Raw genomic sequence first — 7,501 nt, forward strand, 5'->3', positions numbered from 1 at the left:
ACACAAGCATTGTACACCCCTGTACACTTGCACCTTCTGCAACACACACGTGCAATATCTGTTATTATCAAGTATGATTTCCATCGATATCATTCAATTTGTTTCTCTAAAACAAACACAGAAACAAGAGTTCACAGACTGACACAAACACATGGAAAATGAACAATACCTGTGTTTTCCTGTGAATCAATAATGTTAAAATGCATTAGCGTGTTTTACCTTCGGTTAGTGGACCTTTGGAGATCGCAAAAATGTGGAAATCCGTCCACGGAAGGTGAAACATATGCTAGTGCAATCTACGTGGCTTCGTTGATTGCTGCCATCTTGGAGTCAATGAAACGGTCAGAGCATTGCATCCTAGCAACCTCAACTGAATATATGTACAGTTCATATTCACGAATTAATACCAATGCACGCTGTTTCCTTTTGTTCTTTTCGTTTAAATTTCTTTCCATGAAGATAAACAAATTCTTGCCTTGTACGCTGCACTAGTTTTGGACTAATGGCGCGAGCGTTGACGTCATATGTATACAGTGTCGTCATGACGTAGTCTCGGTCATTTAACCTCGTTTTGTGTACGCAACTAGTGAAGTCTCGATTAATATGAGAGAGGGAGTCGATATACGAATTCCATTCGTCACATAACCCCATGGATCAAGATAATTATCCTATCCCAAGTAGATAATTATTCATCGTACGACGCTCTGCTCATATAATCTGCACCGTGGTTGTCCTTCCCGGGGATAACACGTACGGTGAACTCGTATGGCTGCAGTTGGAGGGCCCATCTCATCAGACGAGGGTTGTTCGGTTGTCGTTGGAGATGTTTTAGTGGGCGATGGTCTGTCTCAATGGTGAAGTGTTTCCCGTACAGATACCGTTCGAACTTTCCCACTCCCCAAACTGTAGCTAGGCATTCTTTTTCTACGGTGGCGTACCTACTTTCTGCTCCGTTGAACTTCTTGCTTTGGTACGCGACAGGTCGTAGCGTCTCTTCGTGCTCTTGCATGAGAACAGCACCCATTCCTTTGTCGGAGGCGTCCGTCCTTAACACGAAAGGTTTGCTGTGGTCTGGCATACACAGCACAGGTTTCTGTGAGATTTTCTCTTTGAGTGTCTCAAAACTCCTTCTCGCTTCGTCGTTCCAGACAAGCTTGTCTGGGTTAAACTTCTTTGTCAGGTCGGTTAACGGAACAGCTATGTTCGCGTATGACTCGATGTAGGATCTGTAGAAGTTGCAGAGTCCTAGGAACGACCGTAGTTCCTTCTTCGTGGTGGGTGGGAGAGCGTCTTGAATCTTCTTGATCTTGTCGCTTTCTGGCCACCTTTTTCCACCTCCCACTTCGTGTCCGAGGTACGGCAACTCTGTGTAGCCTATGTAGCACTTGGAGGGTTTTGCTGCCAAATTGGCTTCTTGTAGCCTCTGTAGTACTGCCTTCAGAGCTGACATGTGCTCTTCCCAGGTTTCAGTTGCTATAAGCACGTCGTCCATGAAGTGGTGGACGTCTTTTCTTCTGATTGGATTGAGTAGCTTCCTCATCATGCGGTTAAACACCCCTGTCGCTGTTTTCAATCCAAATGGCATGTTGGCCCAACGAAATTGGCCCGCTGAAGTTGTGAATGCCGTCTTGTCTCTATCCTCCTCCTCTATTGGGATCGCCCAATATCCTTTCGTCAAGTCAAGCTTTGAAAAGTATTTCGCCTTTCCTAAACTTTGAAACAGATGGTCGACATCGGTGATGGGTTCAGCGTCGAACACTACCACGTTGTTCAGAGCTCTCAGATCAGAACAGAAACGGTACTTTCCGTCCTTCTTCTTTATCAGGACGATGGGAGAGTTGTATGGAGAGTTTGCAGGTTCGATGACATGCAACTTCAGCATTTCTTCAATTTCCTTTTCGACAGTTTCTACCATGGCGTGAGGTATGGGTCTGGGTTTCACAAAGACTGGTTTCTTCTCTGTCACTTCAATGGAACATTTTTCCAGGTTCGTCGTCTTTGGAACATCTGTTAGGAACTCTTCAAATTCTTCACAGATCATCTTCGCCTCTTTGACCTTTGCCTCGTCCAATTTCTCGTCGAAATGGATGTTCTTCACATTTTCGGTTCTTTGAGTTTCTAGGAGGGGTAACATCTTCTGAGTGTCATACTTGAAAATGTCATCGTCCATCGTGTTGTCCTCTTCCATGACAACAGCCACGACCTCTTCTCCTCCGTCTTCTTCATCACTTTCTTCTTCGTTTGAAGCAGGAACACTCGCTTGGGCAGATGAACTGGGATTGGGAGTGGCGGAACTCAATTCCCGTTCTTGGTACTCCTTGATGAGGTTGATGTGGTAGATTCGTGTTCTTCTGCCAACTTGGATCTTGTAGTCGAATTCATTCAACTTTTCCACAACCTTGTAGGGACCTGACCATGTAAGTTCCAGCTTGTTGTTCTTCACAGGGCGTAGAAGTAGAACCCGTTTTCCGACTTCTAGCGTCCTTGGTTTTGTTTTCTTGTTGAAGAAATGGGCTTGCTTGCTGGCCGCTTTCTTCAGGTTCTCACGTGCCACGTTGCACGTTTCTTCTATTCTGTTCCTGAGGTTGACTACATATTCCGCTGTAGTCTTCTGCTCCCCTGAGATTTCTTCTTCGGTCCATGTTTGGCGCAGCACTTGCATGGGTCCTTTGACAGATCTCCCATACAGCAGCTCAAACGGCGAAAATCCCATGCTTTCTTGTGGGGCTTCTCTGTATGCGAACAGGAGGGCGGGGATAAACGTGTCCCATTCCCTCGGTTGATCGATCGCTAACTTTTTCAGCATGCTCTTCAGTGTGGAGTTGAACCTTTCGACCAAACCATTCGCTTGAGGGTGAAACGGTGCAGTCATATGGTGTTTGATGCTGAGAAAGTCGTTCACTTCTTTCATCAGGTGGCTGGTGAACTGTGTGCCTTGGTCCGTTATCACTTCATCTGGGATTCCCAATCTAGTCCACATCTCCCAGAGAGCTTCAGCTACGGTGTCTGCTTGGATGTTTTTCAGGGCTACGGCTTCGGGGTATCGGGTAGCGTAGTCAACAGATACCAAGATGTATTGTTTCTTGCTCTCCGACATAGGTTTGACCGGGCCGATGATATCCACCGCAACTCTCTTGAAAACTGAACTGATGGGTGGCATCCTTCCCAGAGGGACTTTCTTTGTCTGACTTTTCGGCGCAGTTCTTTGGCATGTGTCACAGGACAAGCAATACCTACGAATGTCTCCTGCACACCCTGGCCACCAGAATTCTGCTCTAATTCTGTCAGATGTTTTTCTTTGACCTAAGTGTCCTGCCATGGGGTGATCGTGACCAAATGAAAGAACTTTGTTCCTGAGTTTCTTCGGAACGATTACTAGTGAACGGTCGTTTCCGTGGCGATCTTTCGTTGTTCTATACAGGATTTCTTTCTTGTATGAATACCGTATCCCATTGATCCCTTCTGGAGAGTTGGCAAATTGCCTGATGGTCTTCAACGAAGGGTCACTTGCCTGTTCTCTCTTCAGATCAGCTGGCGAATACAGTCTTTCTTCTTCCTTGACTCCCTGTTTGTGGCTGCAGCTTGGTTTCTGGGCGTCCTCTGTCGCTTGTGCTCTCGTGGTAACAGCAGCTGCTGTCCCAGGGTACCATGCTGGGTCTCGAACAGGATATGTGGGAGTCAATTTCTTCTCTTTACCTAGTCCATACCATTTACCTATGAGGACAGGGTAAATTGGGTCGTCCATCACCGTTACTTCTGTCTCGGAGTCAAAGTAGGGTGAATCGATGTGCACCTACGGCGGTGTGGTACATCTTCTTGGAGTCTTTCTCTGCCAGAGTAGTCTCCTTCATTTTCGCTGAATATGCCTCCTTTGGCACAAACTTTTTGCTGACAATGATACCAGTACATCCAGTGTCTCTCAAAGCGTTGACAATTGTTCCATTCAGCTTCACTGGTACCACTTCGGCACATTTCTTTTCCTTGCAATTTCCGCAAAGTTTTTCTAAGAGGATCGGTGTCTCAAGTGTATCTTTCTTCGATGAAACTGCACCTGCTGTGTCTCTTTTGTTTGGACAAAAACGAGAGACATGCCCTTGCAATTTACAAATGAAACAACATCCAGATGCTCGCAGTTTCTCTCTCTCGGCGTCACTCAACTTTGCCTTTAGAGTTTGATTTGCGGGTTTTGTTGATGGAGCAGCTATTCTTGTTTCTTCTTGGGGAGAACGACGTTTTTCAGGCTTGACGTACGTCGATGAAGTTTTGACGTTCGATCTAGATTGTTGATATGTGTTGGCTATCATCCCAATCTCTTTGGCGCTCTTAGGGTCTCTATCCCTAATGTGAACGGCGAGGTCAGGAGGAAGGGTGTCCAACACCTGCTCACGGACCAACAAATCTTTGAGATCTTTTACATCTTGGTCGCATTCTGCTAATTCCACCCACTTGTCTAGATACCGTTCTAGCTTCGTGATGTGCTCTTTATACGTGTCAGTGGCGCTTTTCTTGGTTTGGCGAAACTTCTTTCTATAATCTTCGCTAGTGAGTTGGAAGCCCTCATACAAAGCGTGTTTGAGAGTGTCGTAGTCATTAGCGTCTTCCTCGTTCAGCTTTGAGAAGATGACTCTCGCCTTACCCTTCAGAAAGTACACTACACGTGAAGCTTTTGCTGCATCACTCAGGTTACAGTCTCGAGCATAATGCTCGAACTGATGGAACCAGCTCTCGATGTCATCACGGTCGTCTAGAAAAGGAATCTTGGGCTTGAAACCATCATCTTCGCGAATACGTCCTGGCGAGTTGTTGTTCCTGTTGCCCTCTTGGTTGGCGTTCTGGATTTTCAACTGTTCCAGTTGGAATTGTCGTTCAGCGTCACGTTCTAGCCGTAGTCGTTCAGCATCACGTTCTCGTTCTTCGCGATCAAGAGTTTGTTGCTTCTCTTTCTGATCAAGAACAAATGCACGCAACTCGGCTCCTTCTAACCCCAACAACTGTCCTTCGGCCAATAGCTGTCTAGTCAACTCTAGCGGATCTACACTTGTGGACTGAGACATATTTACAGGTGACACGTCCGTGCACGCCTGTGGATCAACCTCTTCTTCGTTACGGTTGCTGTCAACTTGAAGAGAGAGATGAACACTCTCTTCTTCGTCAGCAGGGACTGGTAACGAATCTATCCCCTCTTCCCGATCGTTACCGGCAGTAAGGTTTTTTCTTCCCTTCTTATTTGCGGTCACTATGGGGAGAGATTTGTCGGCCGGCTGTTTCCGTGCCAACTGGGCTGCGATGGTGGACTTTCTAAAATTATGAGCTGGGGAACTGTCGTCACTCATAAGTCACCTCGCGTATTATTCCAAAACGTACAAAATGTATGTTGCTCAAACACCGTCGAGCTACTAAATTTCGGATCAAATTACAAAAAGAAACAGTCGGGCGGCGCCTTCGTGCACAAAATGCAAGTCCTAGTTTAGCTCTACTTCTACTGTACTTTGAAATAATTCTTCAACGTATGTTACGTTACGTTTCCACACAACCACCCAAAGAGTTATGTTTCCACGTTCTATCGTGAGTCAGTTTACTTCTATCTACCAACGAGAACTTACACTGTAAACTTTATTTGACTCTTTCTGGCGAAAAGATCAATCTTTCACTCGATCGAACGTTGAATATACAAGATGTATCAAATCAACTGTCAATTCGCATCATTTACTGTGTAGATTAATTTACAGCCACTTCTACAGCAAGTAAATACGACTGATATCCACAAGTCGATTATATAGGGCTTCACAGGGAAATACAGGTATTAAATCCTTACCTCTTAGGTACCTGACTCCCACCAACCTCCCGCGTAATTTAGAACAAACTAAGGGGAATGATGGTTCCGATAGTACGTGCAAGAATACTATCACACTGATGAATTGGAACACCACAAATAAAATTGGGAGCTAACAAATCAAAAGTGGTCTCGCTAAATATTGATTTTTTAACGTGTCGTTTCAGCTGACAACACTTCCAGTTTTTATTTTACCGTGTGATAGGGCACACGTTGAGTTATAGATCTGTGATAAGTAATATAACTAAAGGTAAATAAATAAAAGACGATGGCGATGAAGTACGAACATATATACAATACAAATCGACATGCAGGAAACCTACAGCAATTTTGAAACGAGAAAAATTTGGAACGGCTGGATCGAAAGTAAAACGTTGATTCAATATCCCGGACGAGCCCCCATTGTGACGTCTGCTTCTCGTTCTAGGGCTGATCAGTGTTTAACAGAGACAAGTGCAAAGAAGTAATAAGAAATTTAATAATTCTGTACTTTCAAAAACATGCACGTGATCATTCTTGCAGACATCAATCCCTTTCTCTTAGAACCTTCAAATGAAAGTTTTATAGATTATGATTTCTCTGGTGTGATTTCACACACACGTAACAACATTGTCTTTCTTCTTCTTGTTGCGTCGACGTTTAGCATCGAAGAGCGGAACGTACTTCTTCTCGTTGAAAATGTATTTCGGTTTACACAAATGAAGACGTGATGGTGTGTTAATGTTCACAAAATATAAAGTAGTCTACTCATCATGAAAAACTCGATCTGGGTGACACTTGGGGACGTTGGTGGTTCCTTCCGTGGTTACCGCTGACGTTGCCCTTCCCACAGTGTTCACACGACATCATTTACACAAGCATTGTACACCCCTGTACACTTGCACCTTCTGCAACACACACGTGCAATATCTGTTATTATCAAGTATGATTTCCATCGATATCATTCAATTTGTTTCTCTAAAACAAACACAGAAACAAGAGTTCACAGACTGACACAAACACATGGAAAATGAACAATACCTGTGTTTTCCTGTGAATCAATAATGTTAAAATGCATTAGCGTGTTTTACCTTCGGTTAGTGGACCTTTGGAGATCGCAAAAATGTGGAAATCCGTCCACGGAAGGTGAAACATATGCTAGTGCAATCTACGTGGCTTCGTTGATTGCTGCCATCTTGGAGTCAATGAAACGGTCAGAGCATTGCATCCTAGCAACCTCAACTGAATATATGTACAGTTCATATTCACGAATTAATACCAATGCACGCTGTTTCCTTTTGTTCTTTTCGTTTAAATTTCTTTCCATGAAGATAAACAAATTCTTGCCTTGTACGCTGCACTAGTTTTGGACTAATGGCGCGAGCGTTGACGTCATATGTATACAGTGTCGTCATGACGTAGTCTCGGTCATTTAACCTCGTTTTGTGTACGCAACTAGTGAAGTCTCGATTAATATGAGAGAGGGAGTCGATATACGAATTCCATTCGTCACAGAGAGACTAAGAAAGAGAGAGAGAGAGACTAAGAAAGAGAGAGAGAGAGACTAAGAAAGAGAGAGAGAGAGAGACTAAGAAAGAGAGAGAGAGAGACTAAGAAAGAGAGAGAGACTAAGAAAGAGAGAGAGAGAGAGAGAGAGACTAAGAAAGAGAGAGAGAGAGAGACTAAGAA

The 7,501-nt window shown here is 44.3% G+C and overlaps 1 long non-coding RNA gene across 1 annotated transcript; it reads right to left on the minus strand.

Annotated features, from left to right (window-relative positions):
- Positions 1-6,291: 6,291 nt before the first annotated feature.
- LOC138954221 (uncharacterized) lies at positions 6,292-7,301 on the minus strand. The gene is made up of 2 exons (XR_011451756.1): positions 6,904-7,301; positions 6,292-6,720 (listed from the first exon to the last, which is right to left on the minus strand). It is a non-coding gene; the product is annotated as an uncharacterized lncRNA (long non-coding RNA).
- Positions 7,302-7,501: the final 200 nt, after the last annotated feature.

This window comes from Littorina saxatilis, unplaced genomic scaffold (genome assembly GCF_037325665.1).
Source record: "Littorina saxatilis isolate snail1 unplaced genomic scaffold, US_GU_Lsax_2.0 scaffold_1137, whole genome shotgun sequence".
In the NCBI taxonomy this organism is placed as follows: Eukaryota; Metazoa; Mollusca; class Gastropoda; order Littorinimorpha; family Littorinidae; genus Littorina; species Littorina saxatilis.